The 23,293-nt window shown below is 38.8% G+C and overlaps 1 long non-coding RNA gene across 2 annotated transcripts in view; it reads left to right on the top strand.

The window, feature by feature from the left end:
- Window positions 1–3,035: 3,035 nt before the first annotated feature.
- The window catches only part of LOC136853416 (uncharacterized), a 147,330-nt gene continuing 127,072 nt past the window's right edge, over window positions 3,036–23,293 (top strand). Inside the window, exon 1 of one of the 2 annotated variants that reach the window (XR_010857451.1) lies at window positions 3,036–3,201. This is a non-coding gene — a long non-coding RNA (uncharacterized lncRNA). The remainder of the gene's footprint in view (window positions 3,202–23,293) is intronic. The other variant, XR_010857452.1, reaches the window with a different exon arrangement.

Here is a 23,293-nt window from a genome sequence, read left to right on the forward strand (position 1 = left end):
ATCAACCAATCAGAAGACAGCACTGTCCATGGGGTGGGGCGTGTGTGCTTTTGAATCGCCACCTGTCTCTTGAATGACGTGATAGGGTGCATTCACGCTAAAATTGTTCGAAGGATCCCCCCACACCCCGTTGTAATCATGGTAAGTACACAGTTTTTCATAGGTTGTTGTTGAATGATGTGTCTTCATGCTGAAGTGTTTTCAAGGTGATGTGATAATATTTAGTATTTGAAATCATAGCCGTAATAAGTATATATCCCTTGCACGACTACTTGATCATGTAGCGGTAAAAGTATGGCGCAACACGTGGCGCCTCAAAAATTTTTCAGAAGCTAATTGCTTTTACTTTTTGCAGATTAGGAGTGATATGTTTTATGGGCGAAGGAATGCTGCCTTGGAACACAGGGAGGAAGTGCGCGGCATGGATAGCCCAGAAGAAGCCGAAGATAGTGATGTTGATGTGGAGGTAGACAGTGACTGAGGACCCAACATACCAACCTGATGAGGACGAGCTGGCTGACGTGAATTTCTTCAGCCTATTACTTCACGAGGTTAGTATCATAACAACATCATGTATTTTTCATTGTTGATGGATTACATATCATTTATACATATCATTCTATTTATTTTACACAGTGCCAACACTATTTATTTTACACAGCAACACTCTATTTATTTTACACAGTGCCAACACACTCATACACATGCACATACTCATACACATACACACACTCATACATGCTCACACTCATACATACACAGATGCACACACTCATACAGATACACATAACTTCATGTTTTTGAAACTTTTCATTGTTGATGGATTACATATCATTCTATTTATTATACATATAATTCTAGTTATTATACATAGAGCCAACACACTCATACACATGCACACTCATACAGATACACATAACTTCAGGTGTTTTTGAAACTTTTCATTGTTGATGGATTACATATCATTCTATTCACTATACACAGTGCCTACACACACATACACACACATGCACACACTCATACACACATGCACACACATACACACACACACACATACACACACATAACACACTCATTGTCCACACACACAACACAATCATGATTTATTGTCTGTATTACTAATGTGACTCTTTTCTTATTTCAGGTGGTCGTCCTGTCCCTGTTGCAGTGCCACACCCTATGCCAGATGTGGTAGATAGTGCTGCTGATGTCAAGGCTAGGCAGACCTGTAAGTTTTGTTCCTGTAAGGGCCACATCCACAGGTCCCGGTGGGTGTGTGAGGACTGTAAAGTGGCACTGTGTCTGACTGATGCAAGGAACTGTTTTGCACTCTTCCACAAGGCATAACTTTTGTAAAATATTGTATATATTTTGTGTAAGTTTGTATGTTGTGGAAGTCTTGTAAGTTTGTTATTGTCTATTTTTTATGCTAACCTATGTACGTCTAAGCTGTAAATTATAATTACTAACACATTTCACTGCCAGTATTACTTGTATATTTTTTTATTTTGTAAAATAAAGTATTCAACTATCCCAGGGTATCTTTTATACATCAATAGAGGGAAAAAACAGAAAAAATTCATAATAAACACAGTAGCAAGTCATATTAATGTCAAACACAATAAATTCATCATGGAAATTGGTAAAAAAGGTGAGTATATAAAGAGTGGTATTATCGGGAAAAAGTTTACCGTTATAGTCCGAAAGTGTCCTGTACTGGGATGAGCGTGGTCCAGTCGGAGCTCGACCGAGGCATCCACGTCGGGTTACTTCATTGAATGCAATTATTTGCCAAGTTTTGCAAGATTTCAAAAAATGCACAAGAATGATTTGATCTTGTATTTTGATATACTATCACATACTAAGAGGGTTTTTTGAAATTTCCCATAAAACCTAGGGTGGACTTTAATGATTCTCATCTTAATGATTGGCTCAAAAAACATAAGATTTCACAGTATATTGTTTGAAAAAGGGGGGGAAATGATATATTTCATTCATAGCACATATGATGCCGATAACACCCGATACCATGTAATCAATCTCAAATTTCACCATGTTCTACTACTTTGATTTCTTGGGATTTTTAATCAGAATATCCAGAGGAACAAAATACAGGAGGTTTCATTTTTCTTGCAATTAGTGGTGGGTTTGACCAATTTTGGGCTTAGATTTACTGGACTACATTATTCTTTGGAGACTTGCATCAACCATAAATTGCACATATCACCACGACATTCACATAATGAACCATGAAAACATCACTGCTTAGTACAAGACTTTTTGCTTTCGAAACTGGAGGAGACATTGGCGTGAAAGCTGAGCAGACGGGTCCCATGTGACGTCATGGCAGAAGGATTATAAAAAGGGACCGCAACGTAACTCATTCCATTGTGGGTTTCATTACCATTCAAAAGAAATATTATTGCAATAAATACTAAAATCATAGTAACATCTCTGTAAATATTCTGAAAAATAGATCAACAACGTATGTAATGAGTGCAGCGTATCGAATGTTCGAATAACACTGGTGACTGCATAAATGATGAGTTCGAACGCTGCCCTTGAATCACAACATACAGATAATTATCAATTGATATTGTCAAGTATGTTCAAAATCATTAATAAAAAAACCACAAAATCTGTCTTACGGGTATGTGGAAAGTATTTTATTTGTTTTTAGACGGTTAAGGCAGGGCAGCCGATCGAGGATACGGCCTACCCCAACTCCAAATCAAAAAGCCCTTCAAAAGAAGGCATCATTACTTACCCCATTATGAAAAATGGGAAAAAGCACGTTAAACGTAGAAGAAGAATTACACTTAATACAGTCCTAAAACTAAATTCATTGCGATCGTTTACATCTTTATTATTGAAACGTATTAAAACGTAGTTATTACAATAAAATTTCAATAAAAATTTATTTTTGTTTAATTATCCACCTTGCGCAATTCATGCAATATTTATACAGTATTAATGTAATTTACTGAAAACGAACCATTCACAAGTTTTAGTGGAATGTAGCAACGAACGAGCCCAATATCAGCTGAAGAACCAATCGGCATCACAGCTGATCGTGACAATGGTGACATCCGATTTCTGAAAACTGCATTTACATGTCGCTGACCGTACTGCCAGTTTCATACACTGTCATCGTTGTATTCAAGAATCTTCATGTTTAACTTATTAATCGTTTGCATACAGGCAAGTGAAGTTTTGTTCACCTCTGAATAAATCTTAAGGCGAAGACTGATTGACATTATGTACACTGTAATTTATAATAAAAGAATCCTGGACAGATAACATTGGTAAATGTTTAAACTGCACAAGATATCGAAATAGGCATTTTTCCAAGTTTGTTGTTATTTATGACTCGGCACATTTCATTTCATATTTGTTGAGGATTTGTAATTAGCCTAACCAATGTATATTTTGTTATCTATCATATAGGCCTAGTATCTGGTATTTTATATTATATATATTTGGTACTTTACAGTAGGAGCTAATTTGGTGTTAACTTTTGAGTGTGCAAATTAAGCTTGCGGACGTGTTTCGCTCAACAGCTGCTTATATAATTTCTTTTTTTTCTTTTCCCATTTCAAGTGCATGTTAAAGTGACTCATATTATAGCCAATTAGGTATTTGATAGGCAAAGAACTCTTTTGATTACGTATTTTGAAGTGTGCAGTGGAGTCAGATAATCTGATGTGAAATAGACCTACAGCCTAGCCTAACTATGGACTGCCTAGAGAGTCTGTTAGTTTTAGATGAAGGTAGTCCTATGCTTGCTTGGACACCAAGTAATGCACACACACACATACACACATACACACACACACACACACATATATATATATATATATATATATATATATATATATATATATATATATATATAATATATATATATATATATATATATATATATATATATATATATATATATATATATATATATATATATATATATATATATATATATATATACTTGGTTTTATGGCTAGATAAAAGATTTACTTTGGGCCCTAGTTGCATTGTGGAGTTGAAAATATGACCCTCCTTGGAACTCCTAAACCCATGACATATTGTAACCTAGGGTACTATAAATTAAAATGAGTAATAGGGATGTGACCCAACCTAAGCACACTTAACCTGAGGTGCTGGGACCTTACCTGGCTTGGGGGTCCTTGCCTTCCCTGTATCCCCAAACTAATCTATCCCAGGGCATTGTAAGTTAGAATAGGATTGTGACCTAACCTAACCACACTTAACGTAGGATGCCAGGCCCTCACCTGGTTGAAGGGACTTTGCCCTCTTTGACCACCCCAACACCACCACCACCAAGCATAACCTAGGTCACTAAGTCCTAACTTATTACTGGGTTTCCCCTCAACACCTCCAGGTAACTTAACCTAGTGAGAATTTTTTGTAAACATAACCCCAGGTAGAATCAAATTTTGCACAAGTATCATGAGGCTGAATGGCCTCTCATTTGTCTTTTTTCTGGTCTTCAGTTTTGAAAGCCTCTGGATAACAGACTGAGAGGGCACCAGCTAGCTACAGGAAACAAAATGGTGCAGCAAATGATTCTCTGGAAATTTGGCATTAAAAAGTTACAGTACTTGGACATATTTTGTCATAAATTCAGACTGGTTACCAGGCCACTTAATCCAGTCTTTGAACTTTATTTAATGGTTTCAGTTTCACAAATACCTTGTCTTGATATGCTAAAGGTGAATTACACTTTGGGTACTCTGAAGAATTAGGAAGCAATAAATGTTCCCAAAGAAAAGGAGGTGCCCCAAAATAATCTATGGAATAAGGGTTACACACACATATGTAGAATCTGCTGGTCACTTGTTACTAGATTTATTTATAAATGTAATAACCACAATGCCCTCATAACTTCTCGAATTCTTCACACTTTTTGGATATGTTTGTCACTACGGAGCCTCACATTCATAGTAGCCATAACCAGTTTTTTCAAGCGAGGTATGAATTCCAAATCCCACTTGATTGGTGAAACTTAAAGCAATTGAATCAGTTAGGTTTCAGCATTGTCCACCTACTCATATTTCCACATGAAAATATTAAAGTGTACAAAATATGCTAGCTATATACTTACTCACAATGCATCAGGACAAAATAATCAAATTGGGGAGCCCCACACTCATGAATGTCTAAGTATAAACAAAAACTTAGAAAAAGTTATATTGGATAATAATGTTCATTGGCAAATATCACATTAACAGTTATTTGTGGTAGATCTGATTATAGCTTTCTTGTTAAATGTATAACAGACACATCATAAAAAAGGCAAAAAAACTCTGATATCAGGCATTGGTACTGTAAGTCCTGAACTTTTTTGTACTTACAAGCATGTGCTTATGCTTCACGATTATCAGCTGACATTGGGTCTTGGCCTTCCACATGGCAACCCACTTGTTATTACATGTCTGCTCACATGCTTGTCAAAAGAAGACTTAATCTTGGGAACAAATCAGTTAGCTCCAGGATACTTGCACATGCTTGCTTTACACTGGTGATGACTTGGAGTAACCTGGTAGACAAGAATAGTTCTTGCATAACTCCCTGGTGACTAAAGACTAAATACAACAGCCTTGCCCTACTAACCAAAGAGCAACAGCCTTGCCCTACTAACCAAAGAGCAACTAACAGCCTAACTATGGTGCTTCAGCTCTGGTTTGCTCTTGCTTGCTCTCCCTCAAGGGTACAAGATCATGTTCTGATACCTCAGTGGATCCAGCATACTTTTTTGCATAACCCCTTGGTGATTAGTGGACTAACTATGGCCATTCTTACTGAGAAACCAAAAGAGCCACTAACAGTATAAATATGGCCCATAGATCTGGTCCGCTCTCTCAAGAGAGCCTCAAAGATCGTAGCAATAGCAGAGTTTGTGCTTAACTGTCTGCTAACTAATGGACTAAATATGGCTGTGCCTGCTACTATTAATGGGATCCTGTAAGAAGAGAACACTACAAGATGTCCATGGATGAAATAGCAAGCAAATGCTGCAAAGCTCTGCCTGCCACCTTCTTCCTTACTCTTTGATTGAACCATTTTTCTGGGTCCAGAGAGCAGAAATAAAGTTCTGCCTCCGAAATTTCACGATCTATACCAAAAAGCTGATTAAAACGGCATCATCTGCATATTCTAAGTCTGTTAACTTTCTATTGCTATTCTATTTTAAACCTTCTTTTCAGTTTCCAGCCACTTTTTCATTATAAAACCTATGAGAAAGGCAGACGTCAAAGGTGAAATAATATTCCCTTATAATTTTCCATTACTAAGTTCATATGATAAGGCCCCCATTAACATCACCTGCCCATCTGCTTCATTCATGGGTAATTCTTGTTAGCTTTCTATGTTTAACAGGAATGCCATAGTGATGCAAGACTTTTCATATTATTGGCCTGTGGTTGCTGTCAAAACCAGTAAAAGCAAACACAGCTGCACATCATGTCTTTGATCTTTGTAATTGAGCCCTTTTCTGAAAACAGCTCATTCATCTCTAAGCATTCTATTGATTTCTTTCTCCATTCTGTGGCGAATAAGCATGCTGAATGTTTTCATTACAACTGATGCAAGTTTAATGCCCATATACTTACCTTTCTTTAGTACCTTGGCTGTGATTTCTAATTGCCTGTCATCAGAGTTTGTTCTTCAGTCCATATTGTGCAGAACACACTTGTTAGTAGACAGGGTGCATGATAAATTTTGTTCATATATGGAACAAACCTTGGTCTTAACGTAGGGATAAACTCTCTGGTGCTTGTTGGAGTCCGGTTAAAAATAACAAGAAATTGGTGGCAACGGGCGTCAGCCAATAGGGGAGGAGGAGGAAGCTACGTGACCTGCTTTACCCACCACTACGCATCATCATACCAGTTTTTCTCTAACCACCACCGTAGCAAGACGGTTCAGGGCCCATCTTTTGCAAGAAGCCAGTTATTCCGCACTTTCTGCCTGCATTTCACATCAGAATTCTGGTTTTTTCTTTCTTTTTTGTTGTGTTTTCTGTGTGATATTGTGTTGTCTGTGTGTTTCTTGCATTTCCCAAAGTGCAAACCTGTGATTCTGCCAAGCCTCCTGGAGATGGCAACAACCCTTGTTCTCGTTACTTGTCTTCTTGGTCTACAGACTCATTCCACTTGTAGTAGGTGCAGAGCTAACATTTGCAGCATAAGTGACCCCTCTTCTGAGTGTTGTCTTTGGTCTCTTGAGCAATGGAAGAGATTTGTTAACAAGAAAAAGTTTAAGAGGAAACCAACAGCACCATCTTGGGAAGGCTTTTTGTCTCCCGTGATGGGAGGCATTCTAGTTCCTTCTTGTTCCACCTCTTCTTTACCAAAATCTCCTCTCGCTGCTGCTTCTGCTCTTGAAGATTATTCTCCCTCTCATTCTTCTTTGATTTCATTGTTAGAAGATTTTAGGAGGGGTTCGGGAGTTCCTGTATGTAATGTTGCTGCCCTTGTTCTTTCGGGGGGTTGTTGGAGCTCCCCCTCCCGTGAGGGAGGAGGCAGCTTCTTCTTGTAGTCTTTTCAGGAGGGGATGTGCAGAAGATGTCTGAGTGTTGGGCATTGCTAGGCCTATCAGGGTTACCAACCCTTTCTGGCGTTTTGGCTCATTGCATGTTATCTCGCATCCCAGTGACATCCACCATGAGTTTCCAGATCTTCAGTTTCAGTGATGTCATCTCAACTTTCAACAGCTTTCCCTGGGGCTGTTTCCAAAGCTACAGTCTCCATGATGTCATCCCATCTGTCAGCAGCTCTACCAGCACCTATCTCCTTGCTCTCTCTGTCCAGGCTGTGTCCTTCAACATCCCTCCCTAAGTCACCTACATCTACTTCCTCCAACTTGCTTCTCCATGCTCTCTTTGACAGAGTTGAAGGTGTGTTTCTCAAGAAGTACGGCTGTGTTGAGCTTGTGATTTCTAAGAAGAGACATCACAAATCTCCATCCTCATCTTTGTCTTCATCTGCCTCTTGTTCATCTTCTTCTTTGTCTTCCGTTTCGCCCATTCCTGTCAGACGTTGGAGGAAGAAGGATTTCATCGACTCTCCTAGCAAGAAGTATGGCAGACAGTTTTTAGACCTTTCGCCCCTCTTCTCCTACAGCTGTTTCTTGGCTGTCCAACCTCATCGGTGTTGTTCCTGTTCCTTCTTCCTCGCTTAGCAGTCCCACCCAAATGGCACACGGGTATGTCTCTCCTGCCTTTGAACCAGATTCTCGCCCAACTCAGGCTATGCAGCACAAGTTCAGTGAGGAGTCCCCTAGAACATCTGCTCTTCCCATCGAGGAATCGAATGTCCAACAAGCATTTAATAGTATTTTTTGTGACTGTACCAAACTTAACGCGAATCCTCGCCTCACGCAAGGGGATCTGGAACCTAACCTCGCATATGTTAGAGGTTTTACTAATGTCGTGTTCTTTTTATCTTTCTTTCTGTTTATGTCTGCTATTCATTGCCAAGTTAAGAAGATTACTTTTCTTTATAGATGCTTATCGTTCTGGCTTTGTTATGTAGTAGCGTATTTAGTCCCAGGAGGCTTAAGAAGACACTTAGTAGTTTCTTTCTTTCATTAGCACCAAAAGAAACAAAGTTACAATAGGTTACAAAATAAACTGCAGTGCAAGATTAAAGTGTGAGTCTGTAAAGTCCCCGCTCAACGCGTTCTCTATAGTGAACATCCTGTTTTCTGCGGTGCCTTCACATCGACCTAGGGTCGACCAGAACATATGTTTATCACCATACTTGTAAATTGTATACTGTATTTATTGTCTTTCTAAATAGTCATGCTTTATTATCTAAATAGTCATGCTTTATGTACAAGTAATGAATTATTTATGCTATGAGTCAGACATTATTGATCACTATGTTTTCTGTATGAACTTGTCCTGTTTTTGTAAAGAATTAGTTTGACCTCAGGTCACCTGTAAATCTTTGTACCCGCGGTCTCCGCGAAGTACACAGACGTCCGCATCCCGCTTTATAAGCGGCTCGCTTCATCCATAAACTAGCAGTACTTGTCTTCCTTCTCAGTATTTCGCACCTCTCTCACAGTGGTGACCAACGGAGTGGTTCCCGGAAGCCATTAACAGACCCAAACGGTGACTAAGTCTTGGCCCAATGAACCTTACCCATGCCCCTAACGGACTAACTACGGCGCTCTAACAAAGCATTCGGGCATTTACTGACCCTCGTCGGCAGGTCGCCAGCGTCATTAGCGGACCCACACGGCACACTCCCCCAGCGGTATTGGCGCGAGTATTCCCTCACACTCCAAGTAAGAGCGCGAAATGAGCATGGACGCTGACATTCCCAACCAAGTACAAATTACCGCGAACCTCTTGGAGGCAGACATCTCCCTCTCGCAACCCCCTCCCGCGCACACCTCCACGCCGGTACCTGCCCCCCACACGATGACCCCCCTGACGGACCAACCAAAGATGGCCCTTAACATAAGGCTGCCACCATTTACAAGGGAAAATGCAGCGTCCTGGTTCTACAGAGTCGAAGGGCAGTTCAGGGTATCAGGTCTAATGGATGAGGTGTTGAAGGCGGACATCGCCATCAATGCCCTCCTGGAGGAGATATACAAGAAGATCGCCCCTTGGTTAATGGCGACATCGGGCCCCGCCACCTTCCAAGAACTAAAATCCACTCTCGAGACCTGCTCCCTGCTGGTCTCCGAGAGAGCTGCCTGCGCCCTAGACCTCGCCCTCAACCCCCAGCAGGAGGGAAACCTCTTGGAAGCGTGGCATGCCCTCCAGGACCTCCTCCTCCTCCTCCCCGAGACTGACAGCAGAGGCAGGCGCAAAGAAATCAGCCTGTCGAGGGAGATCTTCCTGCGGCAGCTACTGCTGGAGGTCCGTGGGCAGATTATGGACGCCTATACCCTGCCGGTCGAGGACCTAATCAGGGTGGCGCAGCAGTTGACGGATTCCATGAAGGTGGCCAAGCAGGCGACCACGCCCGCACACACTGCCAAATGCCTCCTGCTGGAGGACCCCACCACGGAGCCCGTCAACGCCATCGAGCAAAAAAGGCCGTCCTACCAGCAGAAAAGGGAGGGGCTGGGGCTTTGCTATTACCACTGGAGGTTTGGGAGAGCTGCCCGGAGGTGCGAAGCCCCCTGCCCTTTCTTCCCTTCAAAAAACGGAGGAGGCAGCGGCCAACCACACAGGCTGACATGGCAGCAGCAGCAGAAACACCCAGGGGCCCCTTACCATTAGGTTTCTATGTCCGCGACACCATTTCTGGCGGGATGATGTTTCTCGACACTGGAGCCATGTGTTCAGTGTTTCTGCCTTCAGGAGAGGACCGCAGACGCTCGCCAGACCCGACTGCCTCCCTGACGGATGCAAACGGGTCTCCCATCCTCTCCTACGGCACCAAGCTCCTGTCGATCTCCATCTTTGGCCAGAGGTACAGCTGGGAATACATCATCACGTACGTCAGGACCCCACTCCTAGGGGCGGACTTCCTTGCCCACTTTGGACCGGCAGTCTGCTACGTTGACGATATCCTAATCTTTTTCAGATCCCGGGAGGAACACCTGTGACACATCCGGAAGGTCCTGCAGGGCCTGCAGTAAAGTGGCCTCATCGTCAGGTTTGACAAGTGCACCTTCGGGGTCGAGACGGTGGAATTCCTGGGCCACGAGATATCCCCAGAGGGCGTACGCCCAATGTCGTCGAAGGTCGAAGCTGTCAAGAAGTTTCCCACCCCTACCTCCATCAGGGCCATATGAGAATTCCTCGGGATGGTCAACTACTACAGAAGATTCATCCAGGGGATCGCTCACACCATGGCACCCCTGACGGAGGTCCCGAAGGGACGTCCAAAGACCTTAGTGTGGGGCCCCGGCCAGCAGAAGGCCTTCCTCCGGACAAAGGCCGCCCTCGCCAAAACAACATCTTTGGCCCACCAGGACCCCAACACTCTCCTCCAGCCCCCTCGAGTAGGACGCATTGATGAGGTGAGGGGCTAAGGGACCCTGGCCTTTGGGCCCAGGTCCTGACGAATCATCCTACATAGTTTTTGGTTTAAATGGTGTGGACATTTCCACATTCGCAAAATTTTACTGCTTAGGTAAGTCTGAGAAGGAATTGTTTTTTGGAAGGGGTTCGCATTCAAAGCTAATTGTGGGAGTTGTGGTGGTTGAGTCGCCACCCGAGATAGTTTGGACCTAAGAGATGGTGATGGGATTTTTCCCATTGCTATCTTGAGGGCGGAACCATTTCCGGGGATCAGCCCATTGGAATCCAGGGGGGGGCTGGTTTTTTGGGTGTGGGACTCCTGGCTTTTGTCCAGAAGCCCACCAGTACGGTTGGAATGGGGAGTCAGTCCCCATTAGTGGGGGCAGAACTCCCAGCAGGCGGATTGGCTTATACCTGGGTCACTGCAAGTGTACTGGTGCTATCCTGAAAGGGTAGGGTATGGGGTGGACTGTTGGGAGTCAACTCTCACTTGTGCCATTGGTGGAGAATGCGAATACCTGACTGATATACGATACTTTCTTGATATAACCAAGCAGTTTTGGGTGGGTGGATGAACCAGTTTGTGTGTGGTGGTCTGATGTGTGCATGCTTGGCATCTTGGGGTCTCTTCTCGGGCTTTGGGAGTGTGTTGGGGTGGGGAAGCTGGGCAGTAGAGCTGCCCAGTTTGCCCTTTTTGATATGCTGTCGGGGTTTGTGTGGGGGCTCTTGGGTGTCGGGTGTGAACCTTTTGGACTTTTGCATGTGGACCAGTTAAAATTTATGGATTTGGCTGTTAGTTCTCCCTCCCCTGGATCCGACGACTTAACGGCACTGGCAACAACTTCTGGCATGAACATGGATACGAGCTTGGCTGTTGGACAGAACCAAACACTGAGACACCAGGGTGTTAATAAATCTGGTGGATTTGATTCAAATAACAGGGTCCTTTATTGCACTAATGTAAGCTTGTCATTAGATTATGAATGTTTATACAGTGTAGTAAAACAATTTGGCAAAGTGGAAAGAATTAAATTAATTCTAGAAAGAGATAAGCAGTCATTTTCTGCTTTTGTTAAATTTTCCTCTTCCTTGGAAGCTAGTGAGGCACAACAAAGACTCCATGGCCACATTCTAAGTGACTCAGTTCTCAGCACGAAAGTGTTTTCAGTAAAAAACTTAAATGATTAGCCATTTGACTTTATTCCAAAGACTGAAGAACATGGACCAGCCCCATGTACCAGAGCTCTTCCTCCACCTTTATGGCATGTTGCTATCTACAAGGAGGGAGGGAAAATTTTAATAAAAGCCGCTGAATGCATTGAGAGCAAGGTTGGTTCCATTCCCATTGGAAATTTAAAATGGTATGGAAAGAACCTTCTAATAAAAGCTGGTAATGAGACTCAAGCAGCTCTGCTATCTAACTTTAAACCTCCTGAAAGTGGAAATATTGAATGCATTTCATCTCACAGATTCTTCAGCACGCTGAAAGGGGTAGTTTACTCTAAAGACTTGCATGTTTTTAAAGAGGAGGAGATTCTCCATCGATGTCCTCCTTGTGTATCTCATGTAAAAAAACTGGGTGGGGATGCAGCTATCCTTTTAACCTTTTCTTCCAATTACCTACCTGATACCATCATTGTTGGCCATGAGAGGATGCAGGTTAAAAAATATAAAAGAAACCCTAAACAGTGTCGCAAATGCTTTGAATATGGCCACATTCAAAACTCATGTGATAACAATAGAAGATGTCCTGTGTGCTCTGCAGAGCACGATAATTTTGACGATTGTGAAGCAGCCTGATACTGTTTTCTATGTAAGGGTGATCACACTCCAAATTCTAGGGCTTGTCCCAGATATAAATTTGAACAAGAAGTGTTGGCAGTGGCTGATAACGAACATATCAGCATTAGTGAAGCAAAGCGCACGGTAATGGGGGCAAACAAAAGTGCCAACTCTACGTATGCTTCTGTAATAAAACTTATGAAAACTTCCAGCAATGTAAGGCCACCAATAACTGAGTCTATTAGTAGATATCACAAACCTGCTATTTCTCGAACTATAAATAATAATGAAAATCTCCAAACCGGTCAGAAACTTTCGTCGGCAAGTGCTTTGGAGTCCAATACCAAAAATTGTACTTCCAAAAGCACAGAAAATTTATCTTCCAGAGTTGATCTAAATGCCACCTCTACGACAGCTGCCGATTCATCTCCAAAAATAAGGGTGCCAAAATCAACTAATGATTCAGGAAAATGTTCTGAAAATACTTCAAACAAAAATAAACTAAAGGAACAACCCCAATTAGATAGAGCTAGTTCAGAGCCATCAATCGTCACAGCCACAAACAAAAATAATAATAAAGCTACAATTGCAACTACCAAGAAACACAAGAAATAGTTCCCAAATAATGATAACTTTTATAATAAAAACTTAAAATGGGTTCAGTGTTTTTGGAAGAGATCTCTCCTCCTAGAAAGGTGGTTCCAAAAGTAGATTCAGAACAAAAACATCTGAGTTCAATTCAGTCTTGCTGCCCTAAGACAAATAGGATTAGTGGTGCACAGAACCACAGTAGTAATTCTGAACATCAGGTTCATATTAAAAAAATATGAAGATCAACCAAAGACCCTGAACTCCAGTTCAGATGAAAAGGGATTAAGAAAACAATCTCTTATAAAGGAGAATTTCCCACTCCACCCTAGGAACAGTACTTCCCCTCCAAGGAGTGGGAAGTAGCACATTTTACCACCTTAGCATTCTTGCTCGATATCCTTCAGTGGAACTGTAAAGGTCTCAGAGCCCGTACAGAAGACCTTTAAAGTTTTAATGTATGAATTCAATCCAGGGATTATATGCCTACAGGAAACAATGCTAGGCAACTCTGCTTATAATCCTGGACTAAATTATTCAATATTTAAATCATATCCCCCAACTGGTGATCATGCCCATGGAGGTGCTGCAATTATTATTAATAAATCTCTACAGCACTCCACAGTACAATTAAATACAACACTACAAGTTGTCGCTATTTCAGTCATTTTGGAAAAGAGGATAACAATCTGCTCCTTATACCTTCCACCAGACCTTGCTTTTAACATTGGAGATATTCAGTCGTTAATTGACCAACTTCCAGCTCCTTTACTTGTATTAGGTGATTTTAATGCCCACAACCCCCTTTGGGGAAGTCAGTTTTTAGATAGTAAAGGGAAATTAATCGAAGACCTTATTGACAGGAATGATGTTACCCTATATAATAATGGGTCAATGACTTTCCACAACATTCACGATAATCATTTCTCTGCACTGGACCCCAAAGTATTTCTTCAACTAGTATCCACCTTGATTATAATTGGTCTGTTAATGAAGATTTAAATGGAAGTGATCACTACCCGATCCATTTGAAATATGCTCTGAATGCTCCATCTGAAGTTTTACCTAAGTGGAAGGTAGAGGACGCAGACTGGGATAAATTCAGTAAAGGTGTCAATCTAGATAGGGAGTTTGAGTCCTTTCATTCTCATCTAGATGCCTATGATTACTTTATTGAATCTACTTTGAAGAGTGCTGAAAGGCTCGATTCCAAAAAAAAGGCAAACCTCGTAGACCTGCAGTTCCCTGGTGGAATAAGACATGTGGTATTCTGAGAAAAATGACTAGGAAATGCTACAGACGTTACAAAACTAGTGGCTCCCCTCAGTCTAAATTAATCTACAAACGTGCTTTAGCCAAGCAGCGGCGTTTTATAAGAAAGCCAAAAGAGAATGTTGGCTTTACTATATTAATGGAATAAACTCCAAGACCTCTACTAAGAGTGGTGTGCGCAAAATAAGGAAACTGAGTGGAAAATTTGTTTTCAAAATTGCCCTCATTAAAAATTAAGATTACTCTAATCACAGAGCCCACTTTGTCATTTGCCAATGAGCTTAGGAAAACATCTTTTCTAAAGTTTCCAGCCCTATAATTATTGTTGGAATTTAAAGAATTAGGAAAAAATTTCATGATATAATTGTCTACAAATCGCGCTGTAAGCAAAACAGTTTGATTCTAATGAGTTATCTTTTCCATTGTACAACATTGCAAATTTTCCTATAACAAATTGTAAAACGATCAAAGCAACACAGAAAAATGAATCACAAAATGATGCAGGTGAATTCAATAACGCATACGTAAAAAAATTTTGAAACACACCATAAATCGAGATGATGCCAAAAATATTTACTGAAGATTATAAACAAAATTAAGGAAACTGAATGAATATTACTAGACTGGACTGTTTTGGCTACAATAATTTCCCTGTTAAAAAGCCTAATTGAAGATTTTCTATTTATCCATTTATAGACCAATAGCTTTACAAAACTGATAAAGCTACAACCATGATATTTTTGTTGTAAAATGATAAATACATTTTCATGTATAACACTTTGGAAGGCCTAATATAAAACGGTGCCATTACGACAAGGTGACTAAAAATTTCAATTTTCAGTTTTGCATGCTGAAAAAAAAGTTTTTTCAAAAATTCACTATAAATCGAAATATTGACTAGAGACTTCCAATTTGTTGCAAAATGAAGGTAAATGAAATGTTACAGAATGTGATTTTAGCTTAAGAAATTTTTCGAATTTTTTCAGACAATTGGCATAGGTTTTTTTTGCACTTGTCGTGATTTATAGAAAATATTCCAAAGCTGATAAAAGCTGGAACCATGAGTTATTTTTGTTGTATTCACAGAAACACATTTTCAAGATAACATTATGTGCAAGAAGAATGGTCACGGTGCGAAAATTACGACAAGGTGACTAAATCAGATTTTGAGACTTTTTAGAGTTACTGCGCGTGAAGGAAACTTTTTTTTTTAAATTCACCATAAATCGAAATTTGTGCTAGGAGACTTCCCGTTTCTTGCAAAATGAAGGTAAATGATTGATATTTAACTAGAATGTAAGAGTTTTTCAGTGGCAATAAATTTTGCCCATTTTGAAAAAATCTGACTGTAAGTTTAAATTTTGGCGCTTATCGTGATTTATAGAAAATATTTCAAAACTGATAAAGCTACAACCATGAATTATTTTTTGTTGTATTCTACATGAAACATTTGCAAACATTTTCATGTATAACTAAGAAGGCCTAATAGAAAATGGTTTCAAAATTACCTCAAGGTGAAAAAGTTGCAAAGATTTTCACAAAGTTAACTGAGGAAGGAAAAAGAGGTTCACCATAAATCAAATATTGAGCTAGAGATCCAATTTGTTCAAAATGAAATTTCTAAATGATTGAATATCACTAAATGTTAAATTTTTAAATTACCAGAAAATGCCCAAATATTATAATGTTTTTATAAATATTACTGCTGTTCGCCCTCAGTGTATTTGTGTGTGGAATTTAGTCAGATTGACCTCGACAAGAACATCTCTGTCCGCAGGTGAGGGCAATTCAAAATAACTCACTGTGAGATCAAAAATAGGCTATGTAGTTCAAAACAAAATATGCCTATGGCATTGGGACCTAAACCTCAGAGAGGGTTTTCACTGGATAATCTCTAGTAATGGTGGCCTTAAGCTATCTTTCCCTTTAGAACTTCGCGATGTCTTTGTCAAACTCAAGTGCAAAAATGTCGTAAAGATGGATTTCACCTTGATCTGTTGGCTGGTCAAGAGCTAGGCCATGAGCGAGGGTGATACAGAATGCGAAAAGTGCTCCTTTGTCCCTTTACTCCACTTTTGCTCCTAAATATTAACAGAATTGGGAAGACTTTTTTGGTATCAAGACTTCTAAACCATTGTATTCATAAACGAATCGGCGTTCAAGGTAAGTCAATTCTTGTTCAAGTTCAAATCCATTGACTAATAACCTTTCTGTATTTCCGTTTCCTTTGTTTCATCCTCCAGCCACCACTTACGGGATATGCTATTCAAAACAAGTCTAGATTAAACTGTTTAAATTATTATATTGTTTAAGCGTTAGCGAATTATCCCAGTAAGTCTCGATTTAGGCAAAAAGTCATTTTAATACTCTGGTATTACGTTATGCCTAGCGCTCATTGTTTGGGAGAACCGTTGCGTTTTGTATTTAATACCATCTTAACAAGTAGAGTTTTTTCTTCCATTGATTGGTGATTTTTATCATAAAGTCTTTATTCCTTGAATATTCTTTGTTGCAGACAATTACCCTTACTGGCAGAATTTGGTTAATTAACGTCTGTCGTTGAGGTTAATTTAGTGGCTAAAGGTTATGTGTATTCTTGGCATATATTATTTATCATATATGATGGATATATATATATATATATATATATAGATATATATATATACATATATATATATTAAAAATATAATGGATATATATATATATATTAATCAATATAGCATATATATAAACCATTTCTATATATATATATATATATATATATTATATTTATATATATATATATATTATATATATATATATATATATATATATATTATATATATATATACATATATAATATATAATATATAAATATATATATATATATATAATATATATATATACCTAATTATATATTTATATATATATATATATATAATATATATTTCCTATCTATATTTATATAACTATATATATATATTCTATTATATATATATATATATATATATATATATATATATATATTATATATATTTATATATATATATATATATATATATTGTATAATGAGATATATATATATATATATATACCTGTATATATATATATATATATATATATATTATATAGATATATATATACATATATGTATATATATGTATATATATACAAATATATATATATATACATTATGGTGGTCTATATATATATATTTATACCAATGATATATATATATATTATATATATATAAATATATATATATATATTTATATATATATATATAACTATACTATTATATATACATATATATATATATAATATATATTGGCATAGATATATTAATATTTATATATAATATATTGTATAATACATCTGGTGGATATTTATATATGATATATTATATATTTTTAATATGTATGTATAACATATACATATATTATTAATTTTGCTATAATGAATGGACATCTATACTATATTTATGGATATACAATATAACCATTAGTTTAAAAGAATGAATTATAAAACTAAAGATATGGGCATAAATAACATAACAATTGGCCTTGGTGCTCATGGCAAACAATGGATATGATATAAATCCATATATAAAATATCTAACACCAATTGTGGATATATGATATAAATAGAAAGTGACATAACATTGAAACATATTTATACATAAACATTACATGATATATTGTTCCAAGAATTTATACCTGGGCAATTAACATATATACCAGCAAACATTCTCAGCATAAATATCATATCATATGATATTAACTCTACATGGGCTAGATATATCATATTACACATAATATAAATAAATTTCAATATGATATTATTTATATAAATGGAAAATAGGGTAATACCAACTGGAGCCTATATATAAGAATCTTCTAAAGTATGGTATAATATATATGGGAATTTCTGTTAGATGTACCCTTTCTGAAATTATCATATAGAATAAGATATATATCTCACGTGTGGAACATTTATAAATTTCTGATATCATATATATTTCCATTGAAACATAGGTCCTTTACTGAATACATAAGTTAAACGCACATAACTAAAAGGAATCTGGATGAAGCTAACTTTTTTTGCATAAAAGAAATAATATTAAATTTAACCAATAAATACAGATATATAAAACCTTGTAGTGAATATAAAACTAAATATAAAAAATGCAGAATAACATTAAATAATTTGCAATCTGACTCTTCGTTTCTATTCTTGTTTTCTCCCTTTCCATTGAAGAGTCTTGCATTTTTCCTCTCGACATGACCCAGAGTACAACTGGAGGAGGGAGATGCTGTGCCCTTACTGCATATGAAACCAGAAGTTCTGACTGCGGTTCCAGTGTCAATTCCCTATGGTAGGCGCACTCCAAGACAAAAAACATTGTGGTACTTGCTGTCAACAATCCCCGATGACCTGCAAAGTGCTCAAGAGTAATTGATGAAATGTTTTGAAATTGCAAAGCTTCTGCCATTCAACAGTGGCAAATGAGACTCCGGCACTGTTTCTGCAAACTTCTAGGGCTTGTCCAGTGTATAAATCCCCTGCCTGCACCGAAGACAGGGTTCACTACAGCATTGGAATGTGAGGATGAACAATTAAAGATAAATGAAATGTTGTCCATTGGGCATCAAAGGGGGGCATCATCAGAAAGCAGTTTGCCAGCAATTCCACGGCGTTGGCTAATGGGGCACTAAGAAACATTGGCCACAATGGTATCCTCCGGTTCAGATCTGGGCTCGATCCAAAAATTGAAGGCCACAATTAAAGTTTATGATTTCATTCCCATACCCTCAGAAAAACTGGATGTGTCCATTGGACAATCTCCGGGTATCTGAACTGTAAACCATCATGTAAGCATCCTGGAGGGCCAACTGTGCTTTGAGGTATTTGAGGAGCTTCTGTGTCCACCTCCAGGTTCTCCTGGTGAAGGGATAATACTGGATTGAGTTGATCAAAGAATCAACTCCTCAATGCCTGTTGTAGTGCCCAATGATGGTAGGCCACTGGAAGGGTTAATAAAGAACCTCATCAATAAAATCTTGGATGGGCTCATGACTTTTTCCACCTGAAACCTGGGTAATCATGAAGTAATGAAAACCCCCTTCAACAATGGTGAAGACATCTCCTTTCAGAAGGCCAATTTGTCTCTCCTCTTGCCAGATGTTGCAAAAATAGCGAACCTCTTGAGGACATTCGGGGCCTCAATCTCAAGAACCAATGACCTGCACACCTGCTTCATACAGTTCCTGGGCCAAATACCGATTATAATAATTATCCATAAACAGGTTCATCCTGGTTATGGAAACGATCCACAAGACCGAAGACAGTGTCATTGGGTGTAGCGTGGAAGAAAATACACAGAAAGTTCAAAAATCCAGTGTTGGATTCAAAATAAAAAAATAACTTTTGTATTTCTTTGGCTTCTTGAGGTTGTACACTTTTTCCACATAGATGCCCTGTTTGTATGGCATCATCCCTCATCAAAGAAAGGTTCTTGGAAGGAACCACGAGAAACTGGCAATAATAAAAACAAATGTAGTCCAACACTGGGCGGACTCTGAGGCGGTCGAGGATGTTATTCCAGGGTATGGTCATATAATGAAGGCGTTGAAATACCGTCCAACGCCATGGAAACTATCATGGGGCATAATGCGGGCATTTGGCCACCAAAAAAATTCCGCCTCCAGTATTCCCTGATACATTCTTGCAGGCATCATTCCAAATAATATGTAAAGCCCCAAAATACTATGCCATGTCTGAGGTTGCAGCCCCGCCAGCGAAATACAATGTAATATGAAGTTCCTCACAGGCAGTACCGTAATCTGCTGTCTATATGCAACAGGTATTCCAGCAATTCCCGCGCAACTCTGAATGAACCCCTGCACCATGACTAAATTATTCAATATTTAAATCATATCCCCAATTGGTGCATGTTAGGTGGGGTTGGGTTTCCAACCAATAAATCATCACTTTCAGACAATGGCCTTCACCTAAGCTGCCGCGAATTGCAACCTTCTATATGCTGTCGCTTATTTCAATGCTTGGAAAACGAATCCCACCCTCTGCCACTGGCCCATCTACCCCTCACTTAAAAACCATCACTTAACTGTCTCGTCCCCACCAGCCAATTGTTGGTTAATCCCTCCTCCAGACTCTCCTCTTAATCACTGAAACCACTGAATTCCAGTTCACTTTCCTGCTGTGGCTCTCGTATTTTGGACTTTGGGGACAAAAACTCATCATCAGACATATAAGATGTCCTCGTCAAATTAATGACCAACTGCCATTAAAATGATGTTTCCACCAGCTCTCGATTGATAATAAGTACTCATCAATGACCTTTTGTTGAAACCTCCCAAATCATTTCTCTGCCCCTCAGGACACCCAGATTTCTTCCTAGGGTATAAAAGATTTTATGTGGTCTGTTAATGAAGATTTAAATGGCACAGTGTGTGATCACTACCTGATCCATTTGGGTCACCTTGGGTGCTCCATCTGAATTTTACCTAAGCATCCCAAGGTCTAAACTCAGACTGGGATAAATTCAGTACCGACAGGCAATGTCAATCTGATAGGATGTTTGACATCCTTTCATTCTTGCATCTAGATGCCTATGATTACTTTATTGAAAACACTACTTTGAAGAGTGCTCTCCGAAAGCTCACTGATTCTGTAAACAAAAAAAACCTCATAGACCTGCAGTTCCCTGGTGGAATAAGACATGTGGTATCTGAAAAAGTCCCTCAGGAAATGATTTAAAATCTTTTTACAAAACTAGTGGCTCCTACTTTTCTAAATTAATTAAAAACTTTTTTAGCCAACGTAGCCATCGTCCATAAGCAAAGACAAAAGAGAATGTTGGTTTTACTATATTAATGGAATAAACTCCAAGACCCCACTAAGAGTGGTGTGGCGCAAAATAAAAAAACTAAGTGGAAAATTTGTTGCGTCACCATTACCCTCATTAAAAATAAATGACACTCTAATCACAGAGCCCACTGAAGTTGCCATTGAGCTAGCAAAACACTTTTCTAAAGTTTCCAGCCCTAACAATTATTTTCCAGAATTTCAAAGAATTAGGAATTCTGAAATGTGTGTGAAGTTTGATTTGGGAAAATCTGAACCATACAACTTACAAATTTTCCCTAAGAGAACTTCGTGAGGCACTCTCCTCAAGTGAATCCACAGCTCCAGGTGAGTACAATCATATATGAAATGCTGAAACACCTCCCAGATGATGCCAAAAATATTTACTAAAGATTATAAACAAAATATGGGAAACTGGAATTTTACCCAAGGACTGGAAAATATCCATAATTGTCCCTATTAAAAATCCTAATAAAGATGCTTCCCAAGCCACCAGCTATAGACCAATAGCTCTTACCAGCTGTGTATGTAAGCTGATGGAGAAAATGATAAATACTAGACTAGTTTGGCACCTGGGAACCAAAGGATTACTATCGCAATTTCAATTTGGTTTCAGAAAAAACCGCTCCACCCTTGATCTCCTGCTGAGGCTGACCAACCAAATCCAGCAAGGATTCGCCAAACAGTGTCAGACCATTGGCATATTTTTTGACTTGGAGAAAGCATATGACACTACCTGAGAATTGGCATCATGAAACAATTGCACAAGATGGGCATATGTGGAAGAATGATCAGGTTTATATATTCCTTTTTAACAGACAGGCTTTTTAAGGTAAGAGTGGGAAACTCCTTCACCCAACCTTTTATGCAGGAGGAAGGAGTTCCCCAAGGAAAACGTTTTAAATGTAACACTTTTTCAGTGGCAATAAATAGTGTGATTGAAAAAATCTCACCCCTGTTAAATGCTCGCTTTTTGTCGATGACCTTGCAATATACTGCACAGGATATGATTCCTTGTCTGTATGTAAACATTTGCAAAGGTCTATTAATGCTGTTACTAAGTGGGCTGATGAGAATGGTTTCAAATTCTCCTCTTCCAAAACAGTTGCAGTAAGATTCACCAGGTGCCAGCATGTGGAAGAGGTTCCCACACTTAGTTTAAAAGGGTCCATCCTTCCTTACAGAGTGAAGTTAAATTTCTGGGGATGACTATTGACCATAAATTAACATGGGCTAGCCACATAAATGCCCTAACCTTAAAGTTTAATGTTAAACAATCTATGAATATTTTAAAGGTTGTTTCTGGATTTAGTTGGGGGCTGATAAGAAATCCTTCTGAGGGCTATATGACTCTCTGTGTCGATCTAAGCTAGACTATGGCTGTCAGATTTATTCCTCAGCCTGTAAAACCAAGCTAAAGGAACTGGATGTTGTACACAACATGGGGTTGAGAATATGCTCAGGGGCTTTTAGAACTTCACCTGTTGAAAGCATTTATGTCGACACAGATCATTTACCCCTTGATCTAAGAAGGCAAGAGCTAGGGTTTGCGATACATGGCTAGAATGAAAAGTGCTCCCAAAAATCCCTCCTTTCAAGCACTAAAGGAAACAGACTCTCAAGTTTTTCTGGTACAAGAGCTTCTAAACCATTCCAAATTCGACTGAATGAGGATGTTAGGAATAATCACCTTAAATCCCAGAAAGTCCTGGAAGTAGAATATCCTGTAAATCCTCCATGGCTTATCCCAGAAGCATCAATATGTAAAAACTGTTT

Source organism: Macrobrachium rosenbergii, chromosome 27 (assembly GCF_040412425.1).
Source record: "Macrobrachium rosenbergii isolate ZJJX-2024 chromosome 27, ASM4041242v1, whole genome shotgun sequence".
Lineage (NCBI taxonomy): Eukaryota > Metazoa > Arthropoda > Malacostraca > Decapoda > Palaemonidae > Macrobrachium > Macrobrachium rosenbergii.